Genomic DNA, 12,519 nt, shown 5'->3' on the forward strand with positions numbered 1-12,519 from the left:
AAGACCTCAAGCAACCAGGGCAACTTCTAAGAAATGTCCCACTTCCACACAAAAAGAGAAGTGGCATTTATTGCCAAGCTACACACGTCACTGAATCTCACTAGCCACGAAACACAAAATGAATTCATAGCAATTACCGCGGATGTGGCTAGAAAATAAATAATTTGGGAGGTAGAGGCCAATGGCTTTTTAACTCTAATGGTTGACTAGGCACGCAGCTACAAAACAGAGGAGATGACTGTGTGCACCCGTTACAGAAAACAAATGGAAGTTCAAGAACGGTTCATGGGCTTTGTCGACTGTTCAGAGCGGGCAAACGCAGAGGCCATATACACCCACATCAAGCAGTTCCTGCAAGAGCACAGTATTTCCAACCTACCTGTGGCTGCCCAGTGCTAAATGGAGCCGCTGTCATGGCTGGCAAAGTGAACGGAAAATGCGCCAGGAACATACAGCGGCAGTCTACATTCACTGCATGGCCCACATGCTCAATCTGTTGTTGAAGGCCTGCACAGTTAACCGGACAGCCTCGCGGTTTTCTTCCATCTTGGAAAGTCTTCTTTTTACTGCCAGGTACTCACCATGCCGTCCTGGAGATGGGTCAGGAACGGTCATCTTCCCTGTCACTTCTCCACATCAAGTGACATTGCCAAAACTATAGACCCAGAACAGCTTATCTACGCATATGATGCAAAGACCTTACGTTGGATGCTGCTCCACCACTAACCTGTTTGGGATAGGGGGCAGTATTTTCACGGCCGGATAAAAAACGTACCCGATTTAATCTGGTTATTACTCCTGCCCAGAAACTACAATATGCATATAATTAGTAGATTTGGATAGAAAACACCCTAAAGTTTGAATGGTGTCTGTGAGTATAACAGAACTCATATGGTAGGCCAAAACCTGAGAAGATTCTATATGGGAAGTGCCCTGTCTGACCATTTCTTGTCCTTCTATAGCCTCTTTATCGAAAATACAGGATCTCTGCTGTAACGTGACATTTTCTAAGGCTTTCATTGGCTCTAGGAAGGCGCCAGAACGTGGAATGATAGCTCTGCAGTCTCTGGGCGAAAAATAGCAGGGGTTTTGGTGAATGGTCCTTCTGAGGACAATGGCACTGGCGCACGCGTGCATGTGACGACTCCATGTTTTTCTTTCAGTGTTTGAACGGATACAACGTCTCCCGGTTGGAATATTATCGCTATTTTACGAGAAAAATCGCATAAAAATTGATTTTAAACAGCGTTTGACATGCTTCGAAGTACGGTAATGGAATATTTTGAAATGTTTTGTCACGAACAAAACGGAGCTATTTGGATATAACTATGGATTATTTGGAACCAAAACAACATTGTTTGTTGAAGTAGAAGTCCTGGGAGTGCATTCTGACGAAGAACAGCAAAGGTAATCCAATTTTTCTTATAGTAAATCTGAGTTTGGTGAGTGCCAAAATAGCTAGCCGTGATGGCCGGGCTATGTACTCAGAATATTGCAAAATGTGCTTTCACCGAAAAGCTATTTTAAAATCGGACACCGCGATTGCATAAAGTTTTTTGTCAACGTTTATCGTGAGTAATTTAGTAAATTCACCGGAAGTTTTCGGTGGGTATGCTAGTTCTGAACAAAACATGCTAATGTAAAAAGCTGTTTTTTGATATAAATATGAACTTGATTGAACAAAACATGCATGTATTGTATAACATAATGTCCTAGGAGTATCATCTGATGAAGATCATCAAAGGTTAGTGCTGCATTTAGCTGTGGTTTTGGTTTTTGTGACATATATGCTAGCTTGAAAAATGGGTGTGTGATTATATCTGGCTGGGTACTCTCCTGACATAATCTAATGTTTCGCTTTCGCTGTAAATCCTTTTTGAAATCGGACAATGTGGTTAGATAAAGGAGAGTCTTATCTTTCAAATGATGTAAAATAGTCATATGTTTGAGAAATTGAAATTTATAGCATTTTTAAGGTTTTTCGTATTTCGCGCCAGGCGCTACCATTGGTTATTGGCGAGGAGTTCCGCTAGCGGAACGCCTGTCCATAAGAGTAAAAGTGTTATTTTTTAATCACTGTTGCTTTGGCAGCTACTATGCCATTTATAGCCTACACTGAATGCTTTTGTTTGTAACCATAATTGCTTAATTTCCAGAACGAAGTGTTTCAATATTTGTTTGTTGAATTTCATGAAAGCTGCTTGACGTTGATATTCATATTATATAACTTCGATTACTTCTCAGGGTTTATTGTGTCAAAATAAAACAATTGTCGTTGTTCACACTTTAGTGATGCTGCATTATAGGCTCATGGCGTTTGTCCTTTGCATTGGTCTTGGTCTGGGTTGAACGTTTATTTTCATGAGAGAGCGGGATCAGTGACGCCGACAGGAATCCCAAGGCCATGATAATACAGTTATGAACATAATGAACAGATTATGCCAGTCATGTATAATTAACAAAAAGCCTTTCTCTGCTAAAATTGAAATCTTTGTGAAATGTGTATAGGCCTAGTTGTTTTCCCTCTTACAGTTAAGGCTCGCACACATTGCACCGAATGTAGATCTAGCATTCGCCTGCCGATCATTCAGCAAGCATCATTTTAGAGACCACCCGCTGTAGACGTTTGACTGCCGACATTTTTCATGCAATTCTACATGTAAAATTGGTGCGGAAATTACATTGAGGTGCTAAGTACTCTCGGCCAGCCAACGGTATTGGCTTCTCTGAGACCTTACATGTGACAAGAGTTCAGAAGTGTTTGTTTTGTTCTTTTGTTAGAGACCAATAAATGAATTGACGCATTTGCCTATTTCCTTAAACTGTACACTAATCCGAGCCGATATGCCTGTGCTATTTTGTAGCATAGCCCACTCACTTTGTACATTCCTGTTTGGTCTGGTCCTGCAATTTGATTGATGCACATGATTTTATTATATTATGTACTGCACCTGATTTTATGTTGGCCTACTTTTAATATACGGTGTCATTGAGTGTCCTGAAAAGTGTACGGAAAATGTATTATTTTTAAAGAAATGTAATTTGCAAACAGTTGAAATAAATTGTTATTTGTATGTAAAGCAGTAGCCTGTGCATGTTACCAATAAAACAGCAGTAATTTATCATTTGTTTACTCTATAGCATATTCATCTCAGACATGGGGCGCTCTGTTCATGCCGGGTATTGATTTCTAGCAGCATTTATTGCCTGTAATTCACAATCCGTTTAAACATGAAAAAGATGGGAAGGCCTGTTATGAAATACTCCTGCTTCGGCATCCCAAAAGGAATTTGGACTGGCGTTCACGCTCTGAAGTACACTCCGGGCTCCGCACACCTGGTTAGAGACTGCTGCCACTGTCCATCAGTGTTGGTTCTTAACCTGTCAGCTCTGAATAGAGTGATACATCCCGTAGCGGCTAGCTCATATAGCCACAGCCAAGAAGCCAGTAATTCGAACAGCGCAGCAAATAACCGATTGTTGAGTTGCTGCTGTCAGTGTAATACAATCGTGGGAAATACGATTGTAAAGCAATTGGCCATATGCCTACTGAAAATAGTAGAATTCTGTCTCTCCGTAGCTACCATAATTATTTCTCAATAGCCAGAGAAGCCTACAGTTGAAGTCGGAAGTTTACATAGACTTAGGTTGGAGTCATTAAAAGTCGTTTTTTCAACCACTCCACAAATTTCTTGTTAGCAAACTATAGTTTTGGCAAGTCGGTTAGGACATCTACTTTGTGCATGACACAAGTCATTTTTCCAACAATTGTTTACAGACAGATTATTTCACTTATAATTCACTGTATCACAATTCCAGTGGGTCAGAAGTTTACATACACTAAGTTGACTGTGCCTTTAAACAGCTTGGAAGACCTCCACAAGACCTTGTAGACCTCCACAAGTCTGGTTCATCCTTGGGAGCAATTTCCAGACACCTGAAGGTACCACGTTCATCTGTACAAACAATAGTACGCAAGTCATACCGCTCAGGAAGGAGACGCGTTCTGTATCCCAGAGATGAACGTACTTTGGTGCGAAAAGTGCAAATCAATCACAGAACAACAGCAAATGACCTTGAAGATGCTGGAGGAAACAGGTACAAAAGTATCTATATCCAGAGTAAAACGAGTCCTATATATCGACATAACCTGAAAGGCCACTCAGCAAGGAAGAAGCCACTGCTCCAAAACCGCCATAAAGCGGTTTGCAACTGCACATGGGGACAAAGATTGTACTTTTTGGAGAAATGTCCTCTGGTCTGATGAAACAAAAATAGAACTGTTTGGCCATAATGACCATCATTATGTTTGGAGGAAAAAGGGGAGCCTTGCAAGCCAAAGAACACCATCCCAATCGTTAAGCAGGGGGGGTCAGCATCATGTTGTGGGGGTTCTTTGCTGCAGGAGGGACTGGTGCACTTCACAAAATAGATGGCATCATGAGGAGGAAAATTATGTGGATATATTGAAGCAACATCTCAAGATATCAGTAAGGAAGTTAAGGCTTGGTCGCAAATGGGTCTTCCAAATGAACAATGACCCCAAGCATACTTCCAAAGTTCTGGCAAAATGGCTTAAGGACAACAAAGTCAAGGTTTTGGAGTGGCCATCATAAAGCCCTGACTTCAATCCTATAGAAAAGTTGTGGGCAGAACTGAAAAAGTGTGTGCGAGCAAGGAGGCATACAAACCGGACTCAGTTACACAAGCTCTGTCAGGAGGAATGGGCCAAAATTCACCCAACTTATTGTGAGAAGGTTGTGGAAGGCTACCAAAATGTTTGACCCAAGTTAAACAATTTAAAGACAATGCTACCAAATACTAATTGAGTGTATGTAAACTTGTGACCCACTGAGAATGTGATTAAATAAATAAAAGCTGAAATAAGTCATTCTCTCTACTATTATTCTGACATTTCACATTCTTAAAATAAAGTGGTGATCCTAACTGACCTAAGACAGGGAATTCTTACTCGGATTAAATGTCAGGAATTGTGAAAAACTGAGTTTAAATGTATTTGGCTAAGGTGTATGTAAACTTCCGACTTCAACTGTATATAGGCTATTGTAACTAGCGGAGCGCACCCGCCATATCGTCGGTGAGTTGAGTGCGTAGTGCCCGGCTTTATCAATGCGAAGTAAGTGCTGGGAATTTTTTTGAGGACAACAATTTCCTCATTTGGGCTAGATGGATGTCATATTGTAGGTATACCATCGGTGTGCCTCCCCTCTTTTCATAGCCTCGTCTATTTGTTGCATTCAATACTAAGTTGTTTTTTAATTCTCAGTTTGTGCCAGTCAATTCGATAATTTTTGGGGTATTAAATAGGTTCTGCTAACATCTCCAGTCATGTCAAATGACATAGGATTTCTAAAAGGCCACATTTTCCCGGACCATAGAAACTCCGTTGCGCTGCACTGCATAGGCTACGCTCTCTGCCGAGCTCTGTTCAGTTCTGTTTTGCAAACAATGACTGAGTTAGACATATTACAATGAATAGACCTACTGTTACCGAATATACTCATCACATTAGGATTTAAATGTGATGATTCATGGAATGCTTTATTATAGGCCTAAAGAGGATGTTTGTGTGGAAAAACATATACAGCTTCCCCAAACTTGAAACCCACGCGCCACCTGCGGAATATATATATATATATATATATATATATATATATATATATATATATATATATAGTGTGTGTGTGTGTGTATATATATATACATATATATGTATATATGTTTTTTTTATTTAACCAAGAAAGTCAACTAAGAACAAATTATTATTTACAATGACGACCTAGCAAGAGGCAAAAGGCTTCCTGTTTAGAGCGCACATTGGGGCTCTCGTCTTGTTGTGTGACTGAGTGGCTTAGTGTGACCCTCTCCCCTCTACCCATTCTCCCTCCGGCCAGCCAGACTAGTCAGTCAGTGAGTTCCAAATATGGCCTCCTGTATCCTGTGTCTCCACAGTGTTAAAGTTATTTTAGGAAAGAAGGCTACCCATCCATCCACTCAACCAACCACAGGGCCTGTAGGTGCAGCTGTTGATAGTTACTGGGCAGATATATGATCATGGTCTCATATGTCAAATCAATTTGTATTTGTCACATGCGCTGAATACAGGTGTAGACCTTACCGTGAAATAGTTAAGAAAATATTTACTAAATAAACTTTTTTTTAAAGTAACAAAAATGAGGCTACAATGCTGTCACGTTCGCTGGAATAAATGTCGGACCAAGGCGCAGCATGAGTAGCGTTCCACATCTTTATTATAAAGTGAAACTTAGCAAAATACAAAACAAACAATAAATGACTAAACGAACCGTGACTACAGAGATGCTACATGCACTAACTCAAAACAATATCCCATAAACACAAGTGAGAAAAACAGCTACCTAAATATGATCCCCAATTAGAGACAACAATTACCAGCTGCCTCTAATTGGGAATCATACAAAACACCAACATAGAAAAAAGAAACTAGACCCCCACATAGAAAATATAAACTAGACTAACCCCCCAGTCACGCCCTGACCTACTCCACCATAGAAAATAAGAACTCTCTATGGTCAGGACGTGACAAATGCCTTTGGAAAGTATTCAGACCCCTTGACTTTTTCCACATCTTGTTAAGTTATAGCCTTATTCTAAAATTGATTAAATAAATACAAATCATCAGCAATAATGTATTAACTATTATTCTACAACGTAGAAAACAGTAAAAATGTATTAAAACCCTGGAATGAGTAGTGTGTCCACACTTTTGACTGGTGGGGCGGCAGGTAGCCTAGTGGTTAGAGCATTGGGCCAGTAACCAAAAGGTTGCTAGATCAAATCCCCGAGCTGACAAGGTAACAATCTGTTGTTCTCCCCCTGAACAACGCAGTTGTTCCTAGGCTGTCATTGTAAATAAGAATTTGTTCTTAACTGACTTGCCTAGTTAAAAAAATTATATTTCAGTTTTTTATTTTTTACAAATTTGCAAAAATATCTCAACTTTTTTTGCTTTGTCATTTAGGGGATTGTGTGTAGATTGATGACAAAAAAAACCGATGTAATCAATTTTAGAATAAGGCTTTACGTAACAAAAAGTCAAGGGGTCTGAATACTTTCCGAAGGGGTACCGGTACCGAGTCGATGCGAGGGGATACAGGTTAGTCAAGGTAATTTGTACATGTAGGTAGCGGTAAAGTGACTATACATAAATAATAAACAGTGAGTAGCAGCAGTGTAAAAAACAAAGGGGGAGTGTCAATGCAAATAGTCCGGGTTGTCATTTGATTCATTGTTCAGCTTGGGGGTAGAAGCTTCGGTACTGCTTGCCGTGCTGTAGCAGAGAGAACAGTCTATGACTTGGGTGACTGGAGTCTTTAACAATTTCCTTCCTCTGACACCACCAAGTATATAGGTTCTGGATGGCAGGAAGCTTGGCCCCAGTGATGTACTCGTGCCAGGTCTCTGATCTCCTCCCTATAGGCTGTCTCATCGTTGTCGGTGATCATGCTTACCACCGTTGTGTCGTCAGCAAACTTAATGATGGTGTTGGAGTCGTGCTTGGCCACGCAGTCGTGTGTGAACAGGGAGTACAGGAGGGGACTAAGCACGTAGCCCTGAGGGGCCTGTGTGTTGAGGATCAGCATGGCAGATGTGTTGTTGCCTACCCTTACCACCTGGGGGTGGCCCATCAGGAAGTCTGACAGTGTGTGTGTAGGGAGGGTTCCCTTGTCAAACAGGTGGAGGAGGGTTCTTGTTAAAAAAAAAATATCATGCACAGTGCTGCAGTAGTCAGGCAACAGAGCTTGGCCCAAAATGTGTTGCATGGTTGTCCCAAATCACGTTTTGACAACTGAATGGGAACTTGCCTGCCTGCCCATTTGATCGATGCCAAATACATTTGCTAACTGTGAATAACAGTCATTCAGAATAGCTAGCAGCAAAGTGGTTCACATTTCTTGCTAGCTAACCAAATGACACCTGCACCTCTAGCTGTAGCCATCGAAAAATGATATTAGGGGAAAAAGTCACTCACCCACTCCTCCAATAATATGACATGCTCCCAGCAGATATCTAGCTAACATCAGGCTCCGTGCCTTTAGCTTGCTAAATAAATAGCTAGCTACATGAATATATATCCTAGCCTAGGTATTTAATAACTCCAAAAGACAAAAACGTAGCTATATGTTGTTGTAACATTTAAACTTAAAACATTATTCATTTTTTGCACTGCATGGATCACCACTGCGGTTGAATGCAGCACTGCTGCATGGTACACTCAAAATGTATTGTAGTGGAGTAGCGCTGTAAAAGGGACATACGAAAGGAGCGCAATTGAAGTTCACTGAAATTCACCGATGCGAGTGCATTAGGCTGAAATTTCAAAAAGTAGATGACTCAACTGTTGACTAATTTATACTCGCTTGTGTGTCCTATTCGGCCTGCGGGCCTTGTGTTTGACACATGTGCGCTTGCCTATTAGCCACATTGTGACTGACTTGTGATCATTGCCCTTGCTAGTTTGAGTGTATATACATTCACAGCCTTAGTTACAGTCATACATTTTTGTTAAAAATATTGAGTAATTGAAACTGAAACCAAATAGGTGGCGGCAGCAAACAATGCATCAGGCCAGCTGTGATTTACAACCAGATAGCAATCTTTTTAGACTACCAAGAAATGTATTGGTGAATTATATGAATCATATATTGAACCGCATCCATCTATTCTGCCAACAATGCATTACTGTAAGGCATGTAATTTCTTGTCAAATAGAACGTATTTGTGAAAGTTGGTTTTGAATCAAACTGGGAATTGGATATTTTTTACTGATATAATTGTCTGGTTGGTTCATATCTGCAAAGTAGTTCAAATGCTGTCAGTTCCACTTTAACTAATCACTAGCTCCTACCTGGAATATCCCGACTGACTGGCTGGGTCTGTAACTGGAGCCCTGCACAGTCTCTAGTGTCCTGTCAGTGGGTGGCATCATATGGGGCATTGTGTGAGTGACACAAAAGCTCCCATGTTTACTGTGCCCACACACACACACACACACACACACACACACACACACACACACACACAATCAGTGGGTAACAATTAAGTACATCACTGTGATTGTTGTCAATTAAAATAATAGCTTATTAAATAGCAATTTCTCAACAAGAAAGGGGGGGAAAACTGAAAACTAGCTGTTATTGGCAGAGAGGTTTGGAACTCTTTCTTATTGACTTGACTAGTTAAATAAAGATTAAATAAATACAAATAAAATAGTAGCCTACAATTGGGAAAAACTTAACGCATAAAGGTAAAAACAATATCTAGACCTAGGCCTGTATCATAAGATCATTTGAGTAATTTTGGTTCAGGTCATGCTATGATATGAACAAATGAATCTAGCCTGAGAGCATATTTCTGTCCTGCCCTTTGGAGCAGCATATAATGTACATGGCCTTTTCATTGCAAAAGTCCTGATCTTCTTAAAAATATGTTTACTGGGATGTATCCAGTCCGGGTGATGATTGCACATCTCTGGGAGGAAGGACGTCAACATTGCACAGCAGCTGAAACCTGGTTCCATCTGAGTGAAAGCTCCTTGGCCACAACACCAGGCTCCAGATAATTAAAGCTATAAAGGAGGAAAGCAGACGAAATAGACAAGACATTGAAACCTTTCATACCAGCAATAACATTAGTTGACCCCCAAGTCCAAGCAATAAACTCAAAGCACAAAGACAAAATACCTGAAGTGTTGCTTGTTCACTCTCAATCATCTCCTTGTAATAGTGGCGGTACTTGGGTTTATGCTGAAAGATAAATTCCAGAAAAATAGGTTAAAACATAAATGAATTCATGTTCTATAGCTTGTTATTGCCTGCCGACTGCTACAGCTGTACTAAAATGCCCTGTACACACTTAACCTGCTTCCATCCCAACAATGAAGGCAATGTAGACACAAGTAATAACTCTACCTACATATTACCTCGACTGACCGGTACCCCTATATATAGCCTCGCTATTGTTATTTTTCTGCTGCTCTTTAATTATGTTACTTTCATTTCTTCGTTTTTTAGGTATTTTCTTAAAACTGCATTGTTGGTTAAGGGCTTGTAAGTAAGCATTTCACTGTAAGGTCTACAACTGTTTTATTGGGCGCATGTGACAAATAACATTTGATTTGGTAGCTAGGTAGTTAAACATGACAAACTGGCAAACATGAAAAAGATTATCATCATGTAATGCATGCCTTGGCACATCAGCAATCCACATTAACAGCAGAATGCAACAGGCCACATCTGTAAACAATGGTTTATTGCAGTTCGAAGCAAGCTATAACGGTACCTGTATGCAACTGTCTACCTAGTTAGCTAGTTAGCTAACAATAGCTAGCGATGAAAATGACTTTTTATACAGTTGAGATAGTTACATGTACATACGCTATTATCTTAGCATTTTAACTGTAGACTCTTACCGGTGTATGGATTATGATGATTCATTGCAGATTGAAACACTTTCAAAATAATCCTTCCCTTTTGGCTTCAGCCAGTCTAGACTGCTTTAACCACTATGTCGATACCAGCAGCTGTATTCAGGACAACACTGGTATTGAAATCTGTAGCTACACTTTATATGTAGTCCATGATGAAAATATCTGGGGTAGCAGAGAGCATGATGTGCCATTTGACAGAGCATTTTGACAAAAATGATTTATTTATTTTAAATTCAAATGCCTCTCCTTTGAAGTAGTGGCATGCGTCATATGCCCAGATTTCTGTAATGGGTCACATATTATTTGCATTAAAGGCCCAGTGCAGTCAAAAACACGATTTTTTTCCTGTGTTTTATATATTTCCACACTTAGGTTGGAATAATACTGTGAAATTGTGAAAATGATGATAATCAGTGAAAGAGCTGTTTGAAAAGACCGCCTGAAATGTCAGCCTCTTAATAGACCATTTTTTGTATTTAACCTTTATTTAACTAGGCTACTGTAATATTCATATGTGAATACATACTGAATTATAATTGGATGCATTTTACCGCCGTATCATACTGTGCGGTGATTGGTTAAGACCACCCAGACGGTTAGGTCATGGGCAGTTGATCGTGGTTGGAGATAGGTCAACATGTATTTGTAGCTAGTTAATAAAGAGTTATGTTAAGAAACATCCTGTAGTTCTGCGTTTTATTATCTTGTACAAAGTGTACAAAACAAGACATGGTGTCAGAGTAAATGGTCTTAAAAAATTGATTTTTCTGGAGTTCCTTCACCTCGAATGGACTGGGAGTCTACAAACTTACCCGATGCATGGCGTAAGTACAAACAGCATGTGGAGCTAATGTTCACGGGTCCTCTGAAGGAAAGAGGAGAAGAGGAAAAATGTAGCTACCTGCTCCTCTGGATCGGTGAAAATAGGAGAGATATTTACAACACATGGACACTTACCGATGCTGAATCAAAGGTACTGAAAACATACTACGATCGTTTTGAAGCATATGTTGTGCCGAAGACTAATACAATTTTCGCTAGGTACAAATTCCATGAGAAAGTACAGGGAGCTAGCGAGTCTTTTGAACAGTTTGTGACTGAGCTGCGTCTGCTTGTGAAAGATTGTGATTATGCAAACAAGGGATTCTCAGCAACTCAGCTTTCACTGTAGAAATGACATCTTAACATTTCAAACAAATACAATACCAAAGCATGTCAAGTGAACTTTCAATAACAAGTTTACAGTCTGGAACGCTTTTAGGGCAGCGATCCGCCTACACCCTTTGACATTTCACAGGTCGAGGACAGCTCTGGGCTTGACCTCTCTTCCTGACCTTGTGCGATATGATGTTGAGCATGCTTCTGTGTCAGTCAACAGCTCTTGTGGTGTTGCAGGTAAGTGTGGTGTATGTTGTGCTGTGTGTGTGTGTGTTTAGTCCATCACGTTCTCTTTCAGGGGAACAGTTCATCTCATCAGTGTGTTGTTCTTTTGTGTTCAGTAAGTGACGACGATTGCGGCCGTACAGTGCTCCTTCTGCTGTGCGGACATGATATGAACGTTCAGTGTCAGCTGGCTGGATGACGACTGCTGGTTTCCAGAGGCCATGCTCCTGGATTCTAACTGACTCTCCGTCGATCAGTGGTTGCAGTGGTTTAGCTGACCTGTCGTAGTATCGCTTTTGTTGTTGTTGTCTCTGTGCACGTTTTTCATGCATTTCCTTGTAGCTGACAACCTCAGGTTGCAGCTGCTGGTTGGTGCTGGGAAGGGTTGAGCGAAGTCTGCGGCTCATCAACAGCTGGGCTGGTGATTTGAAGTTGTCAACTGGAGTGTTGCGGTATTCAAGGAGACTGAGGTAGGGGTCTCTCTTGTCTGCTTTTGCTTTGTCCATGAGTGATTTAGCAATCTGCACAGATTTTTCAGCAAGGCCATTACTTTGAGGGTAATGTGGGCTTGTGGTGACGTGTGAACTCCCATGCTTTTGTGAAGGATTCAAACTCATTTGATTTGTAACAGGGCCCATTGTGAGATA

At 40.5% G+C, this 12,519-nt stretch overlaps 1 long non-coding RNA gene across 1 annotated transcript; it reads right to left on the bottom strand.

The window, feature by feature from the left end:
• Positions 1–6,254: 6,254 nt before the first annotated feature.
• Positions 6,255–10,740, bottom strand: LOC106567398 (uncharacterized). Its single transcript, XR_001320059.3, has 3 exons — positions 10,472–10,740; positions 9,744–9,806; positions 6,255–9,628 (listed from the first exon to the last, which is right to left on the bottom strand). It is a non-coding gene; the product is annotated as an uncharacterized LOC106567398 (long non-coding RNA).
• Positions 10,741–12,519: the final 1,779 nt, after the last annotated feature.

The sequence above is a fragment of the Salmo salar genome, chromosome 13, assembly GCF_965601325.2.
Source record: "Salmo salar chromosome 13, fSalSal1, whole genome shotgun sequence".
NCBI lineage: Eukaryota > Metazoa > Chordata > Actinopteri > Salmoniformes > Salmonidae > Salmo > Salmo salar.